The sequence below is a fragment of the Crocuta crocuta genome, unplaced genomic scaffold, assembly GCF_008692635.1.
Source record: "Crocuta crocuta isolate KB4526 unplaced genomic scaffold, BGI_CrCroc_1.0 scaffold318, whole genome shotgun sequence".
NCBI classification, from domain to species: Eukaryota; Metazoa; Chordata; class Mammalia; order Carnivora; family Hyaenidae; genus Crocuta; species Crocuta crocuta.
This window is the reverse complement of record NW_027531425.1, coordinates 2,340,907-2,361,369: the sequence shown is the minus strand read 5'-3', so window position 1 is coordinate 2,361,369 and position 20,463 is coordinate 2,340,907. Positions and strand designations below refer to the sequence as shown.

At 39.9% G+C, this 20,463-nt stretch overlaps 1 long non-coding RNA gene across 1 annotated transcript; it reads left to right on the top strand.

Moving 5' to 3' along the window:
- The first annotated feature begins 17,598 nt into the window (after positions 1-17,598).
- On the top strand, positions 17,599-18,682 carry LOC144238323 (uncharacterized). The gene is made up of 3 exons (XR_013337075.1): positions 17,599-17,700; positions 18,306-18,404; positions 18,498-18,682. It is a non-coding gene; the product is annotated as an uncharacterized LOC144238323 (long non-coding RNA).
- Positions 18,683-20,463: the final 1,781 nt, after the last annotated feature.

Sequence of the window (20,463 nt, the reverse complement as noted above, 5' to 3'; positions counted from 1 at the left end):
GTTTAGGGTGCATGAGTGTACAGCCCACAAGTTGCTTTGAAGGCTTTTCCAAACTTCTCTTCTGTGGATCTGGTAGGGAAAATTTTCCAAACCTCCAAGGTACTTCCTGCCTTTAGGAAACAGTCTCCCAGGTCCAGCCACAGCTGGAGAGATGGAGCTGACAGAGCGTCTGAGCTGTATTAGAGCTGGGGGCAAAGTAAGAATTAAGGGGACTTAGGCGTTGTTTGTTCACCACAAGAAAAGTACGGGAAGACGGGAACATGCTGAGTGTATTGAGCAGTGGGTAAGGTTGCAGGGCACAAGGTCTGTATTTTGATTTTGAGCGTGAAAAACATTTTTAAGTTTAAATATATAATAGAGGTGCCTGGGTGGCTCGGTCTTGATTTCAGCTTGGGTCATGGTCTCATGGGTCATGAGTTTGAGCTCCACACTGACAGTGTGGAGTCGGCTTGGGATTCTTTCTCTCCCCTACCTTTCACTCCTTTCCTGTTCAAGCTCACACACTCTCTCTCAAAATAAATTTAAAAATTTAAATATATATATATGTATCTATATGTATTATAAATATATGTGAAATGACTTCTTATTTATAAATCATGTTTGGAATCCTTGTGCTTCTGAGCATATGAAATAGGGAAAAGAGATGAAAGCTGGTCTTCTGCCCTGTTGCATTTTAAAAACATACCTAGAAAACCTTTTGGTAGGGATTGGATGGCTTTCAATCCCTAAACTTGGTGACTCATGGAATCCCTCTTTAGAGGAGCTAGAGGAAGAGCCTGGATCTGTGAACATTTTGCATTAGATCTTGTTTTTCCATCTATGTAATATGTTTTTTTTTTAATTTTTTTAAAATAGTTTATTGTCAAGTTGGTTTCCATATATCTTTTTTATTTTAAAAATAATGTGTTGGGGAGCACCTGGATGGCCCAGTCAGTTAAGCTTCCGACAAATGATTTCAGCTCAGGTCATTATCTCATGGTTCGTGAGTTCAAGCCCCATACTGGGCTCTGTGCTGGCAGGCAGTGCAGAGCCTGCTTGGGATTCTTTCTCTCTCCCTTTCTCTCTCCCCCTCTCCTGCTCACTCTCCCTCTCAAAATAAGTAAATAAACTAAAAAAGAAAAACTTAAAAAAATAAAAATAAAAATCATGTGTTGGGGCAGCTGGCCAGCTCCGTTGGAAGAGCACGCAGCTCTTGATCTCGCGGTCATGAATTCCAGCCCCACACTGGCTATAGAGATTACTAAACAATAATAATAACAATAAACTTAATCATGTGTTACTGGTTCCACGATAGGAAATCAGAGCCAGTGCCTGTCTCCTGTGGCATTAAAATTTGAGACAGGTGTCCTTGTGAAGATCCGACTTGCAATAACAGAAAACTAAAACCAAAACAATAGTGAAGTAGGACTAAGGTGTTTTCATGTAAAACTAGCAGATTTTAGAGTTAAGAATGAAGGAAAACTTGACAAAAAACAGCTCAGAGTTTAGTGTCCAGGAGAAATGTTCAGCTAAAGAGAGGGAATATGGGGCGCCTGGGTGGCTTAATCGGTTAAGCGTCTGACTTTGGCTCAGGTCATGATCTCACGGTTCGTGGGTTTGAACTCTGCATTGGGCTCTGTGCTGACAGCTCAGAGCCTGGAGCCTGCTTCACATTCTGTATCTCCCTCTCTCTCTGACCCTCCCCTGCTCATGCTCTCTGTCTCTCTGTGTGTCTCACAATAAATAAGCACTAAAAAAAATTTAAAGAAAGGGAATAATAGTATCTGTTTAAATAACATTAATTCGTTACACTCTCTATCCTATGGCTGTGGGAAAGGGACCCTTTTGATCTTTTGATGGGAAGAGGTCAACGGCAAGGTGAGTAAAGACAGCTAATGAAACAGTTTTCTTCTACTTTCGCAAATCATAGCAGTACCGGATTTGTGGGGTACTGGTGGGCTTGTAAGATGCTAACTTTCCGGAGGTGGTTATTGTTACGTGCCCCATACCTGGGATCAGGCTACTTTGAAGGTTAATCGTCCTGTTGCTGATCTGCAGCTGAGGGAGGGCCCTCGCAGATCTGGGAAAGGAGATACCATCAGCACTGGTTTCTGCAGAACACTGAGCACAGCAGGCAAGCAGGAGAGGAGCTCGAGCAGAGGGGGCTGCTGCGGGGAGCTTGCCCACCATGCGCAGCTGGGAGGTTGTGGTTTTATACCTGGCTAACCTACATCTTTGTGTAAAACGGGGAGCATAAGATCGATACCAGTTATTCAAACTGCAAACCATGCTGGATACAAAAGCAGGACCTCAGCTGTCCTGGGTCAAGACTTTACAAGGTGAACCCCCCTGAACTTTGCCAGTAACAAGGGGAAGGTCCTTGGGATCTGACCAGCTTTGGAACTAATAGGAACTTCTTCTGGACCCTCTCTTTTGACTTGAATGCCTTTCCACTCCTTTGAACAATTTATTTATGGATCATATATAATAACAAGATTAAACAGAAATTATTTATGATATACCAGCAACATGTACAATATTATGCTAGATCCTGTAGGGGATGCAAAGAAAATTATGAAATCTATACTGTTATAAATCTTAATACTTTCCAAAGTGCTTTCAGATCCTTGAATGATTTCACCCTTATGACCTTACTCGGCTTACCTTTCCAGGAAGCTTTCTCCCATTAACTTTACTTTCCTATTTTTATTCTAATACCTATGTTTCAGTTTCTGAAGTTGCATGCATTTGTACTTGTCTCTTTTTTTAAAAATGTTTATTTATTTTTGAGAGAGAGCACAGCAAGGGAGGAGCAGAGAGAAAAGGAGACAGGATCCCAAGCAGGCTTTTCACTGAGAGCAGAGAGCCCGATGTGGGGGGTCAAACTCACGGTCTGTGAGATCATGACCTCAGCCACAGTCAGACCCCCAACGAACTGAGCCTCCCAGGCATCCCTGTACTTGTCTATTTTTGATATACATCTAGTTGTGTGCACTTACATTAGACTGTTTCTTAGAGCAGGCACTTTCATTTTACCAGTTGCTCTAAAATTTCCCTAAGGGTTCAAACCTTGTTTCATCCAATAGATTGTAGACACGGAACTTTGTTTTTATTCACTTTTAAAAATTTACACATAGGGGCGCCTGGGTGGCTCAGTCGGTTAAGCATCCGACTTCAGCTCAGGTCATGATATCATGGTTTGTGGGTTCAAGCCCCACATTGGGCTCTGTGCCGATGGCTCAGAGCCTGTTTCAGATTCTGTGTCTCCCTCTCTCTCTGCCCCTTCCCCACTCATTCTCTGTCTCTCAAAAACTGAATAAATGTTAAAAAAATTTTTTTTAATTTACACATAGTAAAATTCACTTTCATGAGTCTGTATATATCTATGAGTTTTGACACATGCATGGTTATGTAAACACCACCACAATGAAGATTATAGAAGTTTCATCCACCCCTTCCCACAAATTTCTTCCTGCCACACTTTTGTAGTCTGTCTGCCCTCTACCCCCGCCCTCTCCCAGGCCCTGACAACCCCTGATCTGCCTTGTCTTTTCCAGAAAGTCATATAAGTGGAAACATACATATGTAGCCTTTCGCATGTGACTTCCTTCACTTGCCACTATGCACTCGAGACCCATCCATATTGTTGCATGTATCCACAGTGTTTATTGCTGAGTGGTATTCCATTCCGCAGGTGCCATAGTTTGTCTATCTGTCCACCCACTGAAGGACATGCGGGCTGTTTCCAGTGTTTTGTTATTATGAATAAAGCCACCATAAACATTTATGTACAAGTTTTTGTGTGAATATAAATTTTCATCTCTCCTGGATGAATACCTACGAGGGGGATTGCTGGATCATATGGTAACTATATGTTTAACTTTATTTTTTAAAATTTTTTGAAATGTTTTATTTATTTCTGAGAGAGAGAGAGACAGCATGAGCAGGGGAGGGTCAGAGAGAGAGGGGGCTGCAGAATCTGAAGCAGGCTCCAGGCTCTGAGCTAGCTGTCAGCACAGAGCCTGACGCAGGGGTTGAACACACGAACTGCGAGATCATGACCTGAGCCGAAGTTGGACACTTAACCGACTGAGCCCCCCAGGTGCCCCTATATGTTTAACTTTAAAAGAAGCTGTCTGTGAACCTAAAACTGCTCCAAAAATACAGTCTTTAATAAGACAAAAAACCCCAAAACCGTCAAACTGTTTTCTGAAATGGCTGTTCCATTTTACATTCCCACCACCATTATGTGAGAATTCCATTTGCTATACCTCTGTGGCAACACTTAACATTGTCAGATTTTTTTTATTTTAGCCATTCTTTTAAAATGTTTTATTTATTTTTATAATTTATTTTTAAATTTACATCCAAATTAGTTAGCATATAGTGCAACAGTGATTTCAGGAGTAGAGCCCTTAAGCCCCTTCCCCATTTAGCCCATCCCCCTCCCACAGCCCCTTCAGCAACCCTCTGTTTGTTCTCTGTATTTAAGTCTCTTACATTTTGTCCCCCTCCCTGTTTTTATATTATTTTTGCTTCCTTTCCCTTATGTTCATGTATTACTCCTCTAGCAACCCTGTGTGTTTTCTATATTCAAGAGTCTCTTATGTTTTGTCCCTGTCTCTGTTTTTATATTATTTTTGCTTCCCTTCCTTTATGTTCATCTGTTTTGTATCTTAAATTCCTCACGTGAGTGAAGTCATAGGATATTTGTCTTTCTCTGATTGACTAATTTCACTTAACATAATACCCTCTAGTTCCATCCATGTAGTTGCAAATGGCAAGATTTCATTCTTTTTGATCGTTGAGTAAGACTCCGTGTGTGTGTGTGTGTGTGTGTGTGTGTATAAAACACATTTTCTTTACCCATTCATCCGTCAATGGACATTTGGGCTCTTTCTATACTTTGGCTATTGTCAATAGCGCTGCTGTAAACATCGGGGTGCATGTGCCCCTTCAAAACAGCACACCTGCATCCCTTGGGTAAATACCTAGTAGTGCAATTGCTGGGTCGTAGGGTAGTTCTATTTTTAACTTTTTGAGGAAGCTTCATACTGTTTTCCAGAGTGGCTGCACCAGTTTGCATGCCCACCAGCAGTGCAAAAGGGATCCTCTTTCTCCACATGCTCACCAACATCTGTTGTTGCCTGAGTTGTTAATGTTGGCTACTCTGACAGGTGTGAGGTGGTATCTCATTGTGGTTTTGATTTGTATTTCCCTGATGATGAGTGATGTTGGGCATTTTTTCATGTGTCAATTGGCCATCTGGATGTTTTCTTTGGAGAAGTGTCTATTCATGTCTTTTACCCATTTCTTCACTGGGTTATTTGTTTTTGGGTGTTGAATTTGATTAGTTCTTTATAGATTTTGGATACTAACCCTTTATCTGATGTGTTGTTTGCAAATATCTTCTCCCATTCTGTTGGTTGCCTTTTAGTTTTGCTGATTGTTTCCTTCACTGTGCAGAAGCTTTTTATTTTGATGAGGTCCCAGTAGTTCATTTTTGCTTTTGTTTCCCTTGACCCCGGAGACATGTTAAGAAAGAAGTTGTGGCCAAGGTCAAAGAATCTTTTGCCTGCTTTGTCCTCTAGGATTTTGATGGCTTTCTGTCTTACGTTTAGGTCTTTAATCCATTTTGAGTTTATTTTTGTGTACGGTGTAAGAAAGAGGTCCAGGTTCATTTTTCTGCATGTCTCTGTCCAGTTTTCCCAGCACCATATGCTGAAGAGACTGTCTTTATTCCATTGGATATTTTTTCCTGCTTTGTCAAAGATTAGTTGGCCGTATGTCTGTGAGTCCATTTCTGGGTTCTCTATTCCATTCCCTTGAGCTGAATGTTTGTTTTTGTGCCAGTACCATACTGACCTGATGACTACAGCTTTGTAATACAGCTTGAAGTCTAGGATTGTGATTCCTCCAGCTTTGGTTTTCTTTTTCAAGATTGCTTTGGCTATTTGGGGTCTTTTCTGGTTCCATACAAATTTTAGGATTGTCTGTTCCAGCTCTGTGAAGAATGCTTGTGTTATTTTGATAGGGATTGCTATTTCAGCCATTCTAATGGATGTGTAGTGGTTTCTCTTTGTGGTATGAATTTGCTCCTGGTAACTGATGGTGTTGATGGTCTTTCTCATGCTTATTTGTCATCTGTATATTTTCCCTTGTGAAGTATTTCTTCAAATCTTTTGCTCATTTTCTTTTTTTTAAGTTTATTTACTGGGGGGCGGGGGGAAGAATAGGGGAAGGGCAGAGAGAAAGACAGAGAGAGAAAGAATCCCAAGCAGGCTCTGCACTGCTGTCAGCACTCAGCACAGAGTGCAATGCAGGGCTAGAACCCCGAACCATGAGATCATGACCTGAGCTGAAACCAAGAATCAGACACTTAACTACTGAGCCACCCAGGAGCCCCACTTTTGCCCATTTTTTTAATTGGGTTATTAATGATTTTATTGTTGAATTTTGAGAGTTGTTCATATATTATGGGTACAAGCCCTTTGTCAGATATGCATTTTTTTTTAGACAAAGGAAAACCCTCAGACAAGCTGAAATGATAATGGTGATTTTTTGGCTCACATAATTATAAGATCCAGAAGTATAATGTGCAGTCTTTGGGGTTGGTGAAATTCATTTTCTCACTGTCTTCCCATATCTACTCTCTGCATGCTTCTGTGCTAGCCGTATGGAGGACAGAGCTTTTCTCGTAATGTCAACATTGCTGCAGTAATATCAAGCCTCACCCATAAACTGTATTGTCCAGAAAAAGAGCTGGCTTCCAATACACCTTTAAAATGAGATATCTTCTCTTACAACAGCTGTTAGAAATCTCCCCATTGGTGTGAAATGGGCCAGATGCCTATTGCAAAGCAATCTCAATGGCCAGGGGAATCCTGCACGCTGACTGGGTTAAGCCATGATGGGAGGACACTGTGCTTTGAGGTTTCTAGCATCTTTTGATCAGTCTTCCCTTGTGGCTTTTTGTTTTGTTTTGTTTCCCAAGGCAATATGAGCCCCACCTCACTAAAGTGTAGAAGCCAGCTCCTTCTCGCTGTCTCAGTGAGTCTTGCAGTTAAGGCACAGCATGACAATACGCTCACCAATCAGATATTCCTGTTTGGGATTTTGATGAGGAAAGGACAGGATGAAGAAGCAAGGGCCATGCAGGATCACTTTTTCTTACCAGAGTGGCAACAGAGGTCCAATGATTGATTTGTTAAGTAAGTTTGGGCCCTAGTGAAGTCTTCCCATGTGAAATTAAGTCAATATGGTCCTTGACACATATCACTACAAAACTATGACCTCTGTAGTGTTTCCTATTCCTCCCCTATTTGTTTTAAACTCCTAGATATGTAAGGATTAGCTCTTAGAGCTATGTCTGGTAGTTCTTCTGCCAGGGAAGGCAGGGGAGCCTGTGGGTATAAGGACTCCCTAGCCCTCCATTTTGAGTACTCTCTATAAGAGTTATCGTTTTACACAGGAGAGTTCTTTGCAAAATGGGTGCAGTGGCAGGACACTGGGGGAAAGGGAGATGTTACCTCATTAAGTTTAGGTAAACTTTGTGGCTGGAGGTAGAGAATGGAGACAGGAGTAGCATATAGGTAGGGGCCAGGACAAGTTAGGTTTTATACTGCATGGTCCTCATCCAAGTTTGAGACTTGGGCACCCAATGTAACGATGCCTTTTACTGTGATGAGGAACCATGAAGGCAGAAGTTTGAGAGGAAAGTTAATAATGAGTTGGAGGTATTTTTGAGAGATCCTGTCAGTTAGGCACTTGGGTTTATGAATTTAGGAGCTCAGGAGGTATAGAGCCACAGGAAAGTTGTTAACATGAAAAGGTACAGGGTGGGAGTTCCTGGACCCTCTTCGTGGCTTGCTTCATATATACCTATGAGAGTGCATATTGAGTTTTATTTCATTTTTTAATTTTTTTTTATTTTTTATTTTTTATTTTTTTAAAAATATTTTTATTTATTTCTAGGAGAGAGAGAGACAGCGTGAGCAGGGGAGGGTCAGAGAGAGAGGGAGTCACAGACTGAAACAGGCTCCAGGCTCTGAGCTGGCAGTCAGCACAGAGCCCGATGCGGGGCTCGAACCCATGAACCACGAGATCATGACCCAAGCGAAAGTCGGACGCTTAACCGACTAAGCCACCCAGGCGCCCCTCATTTTTTTATTTTTAAGTAAACTCCACACTCAACATGGGGCTTGCTCTCATGACCCTGAGATCAAGAGTCACATGCTCTATGGATTGAGCTGGCCAAAGTGTCCCCATAATGAGTTTTAACAGACAGACCTTTTGGTTACAAGAGACAGAAACCCAACTTAACTAGCTTGGATAAAACCAGGAATTTATCAGAAGGATGTTGGTATAATTCTCCTGGTTAGGGAAGAATTGATGAACCAAACTACAAGAAGGGCAAAAATGCAGTTGAGCTGAAGGAATAACTGAAAAGACGTAATTTCAAAAAACACCTATCCTTTCTTCTCTTTTCCCCGTGTCCTCTGAGTGCAGACTCCCCTCTTCCCTATGGAAGCAACGAAACTCAGCTGTAAAGAGACACAATTGCTGGGTGATGCTGTACTCTACAGCTTGAAGTGCAGGTAGCCAGGGAGACTGACTTTTTACAGTCCCAGTTGAGAAACCATGGGCAAGGAATTATTGGCCTGGCCTGTGTCAGGCCTCCCCTGGGTCACTTGACTCTGGTGCTGGTAGTAGAATGGTGGTGATCTTGTATGCCCATGGCAGAATAAAACTTAACATTCTTGGGGCGCCTGGGTGGCTTAGGCGGTTAAGCGTCCGACTTTCACTTGGGTCATGATCTCGCGGTTTGTGGGTTCGAGCTCAGCGTTGGGCTCTGTGCTGACTGCCAGCTCAGAGCCTGGAGCCTGTTTCAGTCTGTGACTCCCTCTCTCTCTGACCCTCCCCTGCTCACACGGTCTCTCTCTCTCCTAGAAATAAAAAAAAATAAAAAAAAAAAAATTCTTTATCATGAAATTGGTCTGACCACTGTGATTGAGATCCAAAATAACAGTGGGTTAAACAAGGTAGGAATTAATTTCTCTCATGGAATTACCCAGACATACCTACAGTCTTGAAAATATATTTATTTATTTATTTTAAATGTTTTATTTATTTCTAGGAGAGAGAGAGAGAGAGAGAGAGAGATAGCGTGAGCAGGGGAGGGTCAGAGAGAGAGGGAGTCACAGACTGAAACAGGCTCCAGGCTCTGAGCTGGCAATCAGCACAGAGCCCGACGCGGGGCTCGAACCCACGAACCGCGAGATCATGACCTAAGCAAAAGTCGGACGCCCAACCGACTAAGCCACCCAGGCGCCCCTTGAAAATATATTTAACAGGACTGCTATGGATCGAACTAAGGGTCAGTCTAGATTTTGTGAGGTAGAATACGAATTTTGGAATCCTCTTTCAGGAAAATAATACCACGTTTCCAGTATAAAAAGTGGTACAAAAATATTTGTTAAGTATGAGAAAATAAGTTACAATAAATTATTGGAGCTTTGGAGTTTCAGATCCCTGTCTTCTGAGATCTCTTTAGTCAATTTGTCACAAATGCTTCCTCCTTTCAATCTGTTCACCTCTCCATCTAGAACACTCCACAACTCCCAACAACTGTCAGGTGAGGGGCTCTGAAGCTTCTGTTTTATTAACTTCATGGTGTATCTTGCCTCTGTTCTGAGGCAAAACATTGTAAAAGAAGAAGAGGGGTGCTCTGGCTGGCTCAGTCAGTAGAACATGTGACTCTTGATCTCAGGGTGGTAAGTTCAAGCCCCACACTGGGCATGGAAATGATTGTAAAATAAACAAACAAATAGATAAAACATTTAAAACAAGGAGAGAATTGATATCCCACTAACAGTCTCTCCCACTAGCTCATTATGCATAACCCTAAAGGGTATTTATTAGGATTTAAGGGTAAGTAAGGGCTTGAGAAGAATTATGTCAGCTTAATATTGAGAAGAAACTTTTTAATGTAGTCAATGGAGATAATGGACAGCAGTAAAATGTGTGGAATTCTTTGCCCCTGGAGGGGATTGGGCTGTTAACCATTCATGGGGATGTCTTCATGAGGATTTGAACACCAGATTGAGCAGGGCTTTTTTTAGATTAGATGAACTTTAAGATAGTATAGTGAAATGCAAATGGCGTGAACTTCAAAGTAAAAAAGATCTGGGTTTGCGGCCAAATTCTACCTCTAGCTAGTAGGATGATGATGGGCAAGTGGTTTAATATCTTTGAACTTTGATTTCTTTCTTTCTTTCTTTCTTTTTTAATGTTTTATTTATTTCCGAGAGAGAGACACGGGGGCAGCGTGAGCAGGGGAGGGTCAGAGAGAGAGGGAGACACAGAATCCGAAGCAGGCTCCAAGCTCTGAACTGTCAGCACAGAGCCAGACACGGGGCTCGAACCGAGGAACCGTGAGATCATGACCGGAGCCAAAGTCGGACATTTTACCAACTGAGCCACCCAGGCACCCCTGAACTTCGATTTCTAAAGCCTATAAAATGGGGTAGCAAAACCTAGTGTTCTGTTTTCTGTAAGGATTAAATGTGAATGAATTTGGAACATCCAGACAGGTACATAATAATCTCAGTATAAATTATTTTCCTCTCTCCTGTTCCTTTCCAGTACTGAGCTTCTCTGATTCTATGCAGGATCTGAGCTTTATCTTGAAATACAAATATGATTTAGATGAGCACATAAGAAGGTGGGCATTCTGAACAGAAGGACTTTAATAAGGTGATGCACTGATTCCTGGTTTTTTGGTTTGTCTAACATCCCTTCCCCCTTTTGAAGAACTGCTCCTTTCCAACAATAGTACACATAATTTGGAGGAAATTTATAATTCACAAAACAATCCTTTTATCACCCAACCTCTTGTGGTCATAATTATTCATATATTGAATGGCAGAAGTAAATCCTCAAGTAATTTCTTGAAGAAAGAGCCATTACATATCGAAGAATACTTTTGTCTTCCCTCAGGAAAATTCATTTGGTTGGTTACAAAACACTGTTTTGCAAATATGCTTAATGTCTGGCTTAATAGATGCTCATACATTTCTGCATTCAATCTGTTGTAATCTGTTGTTTTAATTCGCATACATGAAGAAAATCTGGCTTCATACCAATGTGTAATTGGAAAAGGGAAAAGTATTTGAGGGAGGGCGGTATTTAATAATCTTTTCAGATAATTCTGGATATTCTCCTTTGATACCAGAATTCAGCAAATAGTAGTTTCCTAAAGATTAATTGCAATGTGGAATTTAAAAGGTATCAATGAATGTTCATACTCTGTTAAATTAGAATGTATTGATCTATCTTTTACTTTGAATGGATTTTTTACCCAGGCATAATTTTGTAACATCATGCATTTGATCATTTGGAAATTATTGGTTCACTGAATTATGCCTGTCTTCCAAATGTTAACGTATATTGTTAATCAATATTTTAAAAAATCACTTTCATTCACATTACCACTGATCTTATCAGAAAAATTGTTAAATATTAGGGATCAGAGTAGCAGATAGAACTTTAGTAGTATTTTAAGTTTCACTTGAAATCTCAAAAAAAAATTTTTTGAGAGGAGCTCAGGGGGAGGGGCAGAGAGAGAATTTAAAATTTTTAAAATAAAAAAAATTTTTTAAATGTTTATTTACTTATGTGTGTGTGTGAGAGAGAGAACACATGTGCGCAAGTGAGGGGGGGAGGAGCAGAGAGAGAGGGAGACACAAAATCCAAAGCAGGCTCTAAGCTGACTCCAGAATCACAAGATCATGACCTGAGCCTAAGTTGGCTTAACCAACTGAGCCGCCCAGGCATCTCTTATGTTTATTTTTGAGAGAGAAAGAGAGAAGTAGAGAGAGAAGGGGACAGAGGATCCAAACCAGGGTCTGTGCTGACAGCAGAGTCTGATGTAGGGCTCAGTCTCATGAACCATGATATCATGACCTGAGCCAAAGTTGGACACTTTACCAATTGAGCCACTCAGATGGCCCGAGAGAGACAGTGAGAGAAAGAGAGAGAGAGAGAAAGAGAGAGAGAGAGAGAGAGAGAGTCTTAAGTAGGCTCCATGCACAGCAGGGAGCCCAACAAGAGCCTTGATTTCACAACCTTGAGATCATGACATGAGCCTAAATCAAGAGTGAGACGCTCAACCAACTGAGCCACCCAGACACCCTTCAGATGTCTTTAAAGGCAACAAATATTGTCAGTTGTTCTCTTTGAAGCAATAGGGTCATTTTGTTCATTTTCAAGAAAATGTCTGCCAGTACCTAAGTCTCGATAACAATGGATTATCTGTCAGTCCTTCTTTCAAGTAAAAATGGTGGTACATGAAAAAAGTAGCTAGTTCAGCCTGTGACCCAGTTGCACAAATGCTTTTCCTCAAGACAACCATCATACCTCACTAAACAGCAGAAGAGCAATATGTGTACTTCCTATTTGTGGCACAGAATATTAAAAAAATGTGCACTTAAGATTCAAGATTTAGTAAAAGTACTATTTTTTATTGTTTCATCAAGGACACTTGGGAGTATGTGGTGGTGAAGAACATAATTACTACTCTAGTTGGTATTAATTTGTCCTAAACTGCCAACAATCTTACCCACTTTTGCTTTTGCATCAACAGTGCAAATATTAACAAAGTGAAAAAAGCAAACAATGTCTTAGTATTATTACAAAAAAGTCTTTGACCTTGAAGATACCCTGAAAAGATTTCTAAGACCCCAAGGAGTCCATGGACTACACTTGGAAAATACCGATTTTAGTACATGTTTTTTGCTGACCTATAGCTCTGTCAGGTAATTTTCCCCTAAAAATTTTGTATCTATTGTTCCATTGTATTTAGTATTCCAGAAAAAATTTAAATGCAACATAATTATTTTTCTTTATAGCTAACCTATTTATTCTCTTTAGGTAGTAGCATTTTTTTTTTAATTTTTTTGGGTAATTAAACTTTTATTTTGCCAGAATATGTCTATGTAGGTCTATTTGTTCATTTTCATTCAACATAGTGATCCTCTTTAATCTTAACACCTAGGGTTTTTTCTAGCTCCAAAACCTTTCAATTTTGACTTCTTTTTCATTTTTTCTCCCTTAGGAGCAGCAGTAAGTCTTTTTCTTTTTTTTTCTTTTTTTAAGATTTTATTTTAAGTAATCTCTACACCCAAGATGGAGCTCAGACTCACAACCCCAAGATCAAAAGTTGCCCAGGCCACCACCTGAGCCAGCCAGGCGCCCTACAATAGTAGTATTTGCTTTAAATCTGTCCTTTGTCAGGGTGACTGGCTGGCTCAGTCTGTAGACCATGTGACTCTTGGTCCCTAGGGCAATGAATCGTTGTTGTTTTATTTTTGTTTTTTATAAATGTTAATTTATTTTTAAGAGAGGGAGTGTGTGTAAGCGGAGGAGGGGCAGAGAGAGAGAGGGAGACAGAGGATCCAAAGCAGAGTCCCTGCCATCAATGCAGAGCCTGATGTGAGGCTCAAACTCATGAACCATGAGATTATGACCTAAGCCAACGTCAGATGCTTAACTGACTGAGCCCCTCAGGTGTCCCACCAGGGTCATCAGTTGAAGCCCCATGTTGGATACAGAGCTCAGTTAAAAATCAGTCAACTTATCTGTTCTTTGTCCTCTACTGCTATCATCTTTTCCCTTATTATTTTATCCTTTCTCCTTTTCCTACATGTTTTAGGGGACTTTCTCATATTTGTTCTCTACATCATTTATTCCATTGTCTATAACCCTGAGTTCTTTGCATCCTTTTTTTTTTTGTAAAGTGTAGATTTCCTGTAGTTCTCCCATATCTTACCCAACTCTCTTTTCATCTCTCTTGTGGCTTTTATGTTTCATGTACTGTCCTTTCATCTTCTTTATTTCCTCTTTATGACTTTTTGCTCCTTTTTTTGTAGAGAACATGACTTTTTTTTTTATTATTGCTTATTCGTTTTTGAGAGAGAGCATGAGCAGCGGGAGGGGCAGAGAGACAGAGACACAGAATCGAAGCAGGCTTCAGGTTCTGAGCTGTCAGCACAGAGCCCAATGTGGGGCTCAAACCCATAAACCATGAGATCATGACCTGAGATGAAGTCAGATGCTTAATCGATTGAGCCATCCAGGTGCCCTGAGAACATGACTTCTTATATCCTAATAAAGACCTACTTATTTTCAGACAGAGTAGGAAATGTGGATTTTGCTTCGCTCCATTACTGCTTGCTTTTAGATTTTCTGAGCACCTTGTCAAAGCTCTAACTTTTTGGCAAGTTGTATGCATAAATCCTGACTCCCTTCCCTGGGTCTGGTACACATTCTCCTAGAGAAATTTTGGCATGCTGAGATCTTCTTCTTTCCCATGCCTGGTTTTCTGATACTTTGAACCAATTGGTTTGGAAAGAGTACATTTCTCCATCACTTGGTGTTTCCTTCATAGTGAGGAGAGGTTCACTAGGATAATTTTCCTGGCCTTTCTCTTCTCTTTCCTGGGGGGAGTGGGGGTTACCTAAGAGGTAAGTTTAAGGAAATGGGCATAGGTAGCTTAATCCCTTCATCTAGGAAGCTGCTTTGCCTATAAAGAGTAGAATCTTCTGGAGCACCTGGGTGGCTAAGTTGGTTAAGCAGCCCACTTTGACTGAAGTCATGATCTTGAGGTTTGTGGGTTTGAGCCCCATATCGGGCTCTGTGCTGACAGCTTGGCACCTGGAGCCTGCTTTGGATTCTGTGTCTCTATCTCCCTCTGCCCCTCCCCCACACATCCTCTGTTTTTCTCTCTCTCAAAAATGAATACACATTAAAAAAAAAAGAGTAGAATCTTCTGATTATCGTCTTCCATGCCTTAAGAGATGTAGGAGCAGGCCTTCCCTCTGGAGTAAACACACAGGCATTTTAGAAGTGTAACCTCAAAGACTCCAACATCTGAAGTGTTGGGTGTGAACATTGGCGAATAAATAGGGAGTTAAGTTCTGGGGGACAAATATATATACAGAAAAAGGCTTTTGATGAAGTAGTGTATGTAGCTTTGAGCTTTAGACTTTCGAGTATACTTAGTAGGTTTTGACTTGGTCAGTTTAACAGGTTATTTTAAGCCACGTGAGTTTTCACAGTTGTGTAGCTGTAGCTTTTAACTTCTGCAAGAGGCTTTAAGTCTTAAGCCACCTCATATTTCGACCTTGGTAGGTGACTACAGCTTAACGTCAGGTTGTTGAGTTTATACTTTAACAGAGCAAAGCTGCGCATATTAGACCTTAAGCAAAGATGTGGTCCCTTGCAAGACAGTACACACACCCTTTGACAGAGCTGCTGCCTGGGCCTCAGGTGGTCTCAGGGTACACCCTGCCGGTGCATCCCCAAACTGTAACTGCGGCATTTGTCTCTAGGTGTGGACCTCTCGGAAACCTCAGTGCACACTGGTGGATTTGGAGAACGTAGTTAGTGGGCATAGTTGAGGCAAGAATGTGCACTCAAGGGGCAAACAAACATCTCAGTTTGTAGCTCTTTGAAGACATGGTGGGCAGAAAAATGTTCATGCTTTTAAAATACAAGCCAGCTCAATCCATCTGGACTAAAAGAACTTGTGACAGTTAAGCTTTAAATTATTCCTGCCTGCCACAAGGAGACTTCTGTTTTCTGGAAATGCTCCATATGTTGATCTTGGGGCTGGTTCCTTGGAGTATTTACTTTGTGAAAAAAATCTATTGAGATATATACTTGGTTTGTGCACTTTTCTGCATATAAACATTTTACTTTTAAAAAGAAGTATATTGGTGTTATATGGAAATCAACTTGACAATAAACTGTCAAAAAAAGAAGTATATGGAAATAGTTCAAACCTATGTAAAAAGCATTAGTCTGCCTGCCCCAGATCCATCTATATTTTAATTAAATGTCTTATTGCTTAAACAACTGTTAATCAGGTATTTGACATGAAGTCAAATATGTCCTAATACACTATTTCATTTAAGTTTACTAATTTACTGACATAAAGTTCATCATCATTTCCTACAATATTTAAAGATTTCAGTGTAAGAGAATTATGTCCTCCTTTACCTTCCTGATATTATTCATGTTATTTATTTATCAATCTTATTATAAGTTTGTCTATTTTAACATCTGCTTTGTCTTTTTAGATCCATCTACTGCTTTGTTTTATCTATTTCGTTAATTTTTGTTTTTACTAGTATTATTTCTTTTGATAGGCTTTCTTTAACCTTACTCTGCTTTTTAAGATTGTTTCTTCTTTTCCAATTTTCAGTTAAATTGTGATATGTTTCTGTTGAATTTCATTTTATTTATTCCCCTTGAGTTTTAGGGAGCTTTCTGGATCTGAGGATTGATCTCTCTCTCAACAACCCTGAAAAATTCCTAGTCATTTTGTCTTCCATTATTGCTTCATCTCTTCTCTCTCTATTCTCTTCTTCTGGAACTCCACTGAGCTATTTGTTAGACTTTTTCATTCTGTCCTCCATTGCTTTTAACCTTTCATTCATATTTTCTGTCTAAATCCATGAACCACATTCTGGCAAAATTCTTTGGATTCATTTTTCAGTGCACTGGTTCTCTTTTCAACTGTGTCTAATCTATTTAATCATTCCTTGACTGTTTAATTAACATCATATATTTTTTATTTATAGAAATTCTACTTTGTTCTTTAAAAAACTCTGCTTGGGTGTTCATATGATTTCTTATTTCCTGCTCATAGTTTATTTTTCCTGCTTTTTATTTATTTATTTTTTTTGAGACAGAGAGAGAGAACACAAGCTGGGAGGGGTGTAGAGCAGGAGAGACAGAATCCTAAGCAGGCCCCTTGCCATCAGCATGGAGCCTGATACAGGGCTCAAACTCATAAACTATGAAATTATGACCCCGAACCAAGATCAAGAGTCAGACACTTTACCACCTGTGCTACCCAAGTGCCCCCTTCCTGCTTTTATTTCTTGAAGCATATTAAACATAATCATTTTAGATTCTTTCATTGATAAAAATTCATTTTGGATTTTTTACATTTCTGCTTCTTCTGTTTATCGTTTTTCTGAGTCTCACTCAAGGTATCTTTTGGTTGCATGTGTTTTGTGATCCTCAGTGTGAAGTATTATTTGCCTTCAAACTTACTGTCAGTAATTCTTTGAGGCCTGGGTTGAAAATAACCTCTTCCTAAGAAAGTTTGTTTCTGCTGGTCGTCAAATTTCTACTTAAAAGTTTTCTAACCACACAAGCAATAAAAATTCTGACCAAAAACCTTGTGAGGACTGGTGTATTAGTTATCTATTGCATAACAAATTATAGAACTTAGTGGCTGAAAGCAATAAACATTTATTATCTTTATGTGGTCTTTGTAGAACCTGGGAGTAGCTTACATGGGTGGTTTTAGCTCAGAGTCTCAGTTGAGGCTGCATTTAAGATGTCAGCAAGGACTGCAGACATCTAAGGGCTTAGCTTCCCTGCAGCTGGAGGTCATATGTCCAAGGTGGTTCACTTAACGGCCTGACAAGTCAGTGCCGGTTGCTAGGAGGAAGTCTCAGTTCCTTGCCTCCTCATAGGACTGTTGAAGAGTATGTGTGACATCACAGCTGATTTCTCCCAGAATGAGTGTTCCAAGAAAGAGAAAACTAGAAGCCTCAATGTCTTCTGTGATCTAGCCATGGAAATCACACAGCGGCATTTCTGCAATATCCTATTAGCTATGTAAATAAGCCCTACTCAATGGAGGAGGTGACTATACATAAGAATGTGAATACAAGAAGGCAGAGATCATTGGGACCATCTTAGATACTGGCCACCTTACATAGTTTATTGTAAATTATCCAGGGAGTCTTTCTTCTCATTCTCTCCAATACTAAGGTCAAGTCAGCTATGTTTCCTTGTCACTGATTTTTTTTCTTTTCTTTCTTTTTTTTTTTTTTTTTACAATAGGATTTGATTTTTTGTTTATTCTTACACTGGGGGTACTATACTCTTCTTTGGGTCCTAACTATTAGGAGTCACTTCCAAATAAATTCTGTACTTAGGTGGTTCTGTGATCCATGTAGCCATTAAAATAGAAGACAAGGCTTCAGGGTTGGTCAGAAAACCTCAGAGTGGATACTAGAGCATTCAACAGCCAGAACTCCTCTTGTAACTCATAGTGGGAATTTTATGCTACCCATGTAATACACTGAAAGATTTTTTTAGAAAATAATATTTTATTCAGAATTTTAATTGAAACAGAAGATTTGTCCAAATTAACTCTATATAATTTCATTATGTAGTCAGAAATAGGATTCAATTAAAACATTACCTTGAATTTTCACTATTATTTAATTTTTCATTTTTGAAAGGGAATTCTTGCCACTTTAACCTCCATCTATCTTCTGCTCTACTCAGTGCATTTAAGACTATTCACGTTCCACTTGGCCACTTCTTACAGACTTTGAAATGTAAGTCTTTTATTGTCATGGCAATTCTAAATATATTCTAATTCTTCATTATAGTTTCATTTTTGGCTCATGAATTGTTAAAATTTGTTTCAGAAATAATTTTAGGGGCGTCTAGGTGGCTCAGTTGGTTGGGCGTCTGACGTCAGCTCAGGTCATGATCTCGTGGTTCGTGGGTTCAAGCCCCACGTCGGGCTCTGTGCTGATAGCTCGGAGCGTGGAGCCTGCTTCGGATTCTGTGTCTCCCTCTCTCTCTGATCCTCCCCCCCTCACGTTCTGTCTGTCCCTCTCTGTCAAAAATAAAAACATTAAAAAACTTTAAAAACAATTTTAAGCACTTAATTTTTGGTTAGTTAATGTTTTCATAGAAATCAAAGATGAAAAATTGAAATGGTATTTAGTGAACTGTCCATCCTACTACTGACCCCTTCCACACTGGTTTATATGCTCACCCAATACAAGTGCTCAGTGTTAAATTTTGGGGGTATATTTCAAAATAATTTTTACATATAATTGCAAATATATATGCACAAGTATAATGTATGATTAAATATATGATAGTCATATATGATACAATATTCAGTATCTTGAATTATTTACTTCAACTATAGATCGTGTACTTTCCATAGAAATCCATAGAGATGTATTTTAGTTTTTCCAAATGTGTGCATTTAAAAGTTATGTTTTTATTATTGATTTCTAATTGTATCTCATTATGATCCGAAAATGGCCAACATAATATTAAAGTTATTTATTTGTTTTTTTAATGTTTTTTATTTATTTTTGAGAGAGACAGACAGCGTGAGCAGGGGAGGGTCAGAGAGAGAGGGAGACACAGAATCCGAAACAGGCTCCAGGCTCTGAGCTAGCTGTCAGCACAGAGCCCGACGCGGGGCTCGAACCCACAAACTGTGAGATCATGACCCGAGTCGAAGTCGGATGCCCAACCAACTGAGCCACCCAGGCGCCCCTAAGGTTATTTATTGTATTTGTTGATCTTTGCTTCCTAGCTTCGTGTGTGCAGAGATGTTGGTATCTAAAATATCATTCAACTCAGCTGCCAACTTGTGATCTTCGAGAATGACTGTGGGTCATAAAATTTATCAGATAGTGATTCCACTTACAGCTATTGTTCCAGAAATGGTATATTGCCTGGAACAAATCAAAATAGCTATTATGCACATACTGATCTTTCAAAAGATTTTTTTAAATCTCTATCAGTTTGTAAGGATCACCAGATGCTATTTGCTTTGACCTAGAAGAGCCTACAGTACACCTTCACAGATTCCCTCAAGTTTCTTTTCTTTCTTTAAGTTTATTTATTTATATTGACAGAGACAGAGACAGCACGAGTAAGGGAGTGGCAGAGAAAGAGAGGAAAGAGAGAATCCCAAGCAGGCCTGTGCTGTGGGGCTCGAACCTACAAAGCCATGAGATTGTGACCTGAGTGGAAACCAAGAGTCGGACGCTTAACTGACTGAGCCACCCAGGCACCCCTATTTTTGTTATAATATAATCCAGAGAAATTTTGATGGTGCTGACATCTCAAGATTATCACACAAGTCACACATGTATGCTGATTTGCTGCTTGCACCTGTTCAGCTGGAAGGACCAAGTACTTAAGCACTTTTAGGGAAACTGCCACTTCTGAGCATGGAAACAGCAGGGATCAGGTTACTTTAAATGACTAAAACCACAAACAAGAGGCATGTGACTGGCTCAGTCAATAGAACATACAACTCTCAATCTTGGGGTGTAAGCTCAAGTCCCACATTGATCATAGAGAATACTTAAAAATAAAATCTTATTTAATAAAAGGGGGGACACCAGTCTGGCTCAGTCAGTAGAGCTTCCAATTCTCTTTTTATTTTCTTTTTATTTTTTTAAATTGTATATTTATTTTTGAGAGAGAGAGTGAGCAGGGGAGGGGAGGTGGCAGATGGAGAATCCAAACTGGGCTTTGCTGAAAGCAGGAGTTTGAATGGGCTCGAACTCACAAACTCAGATTATGACCTGAGCAAAAGTTGGACACTTAACAAACTGAACCATCCAGGTGCCCCAG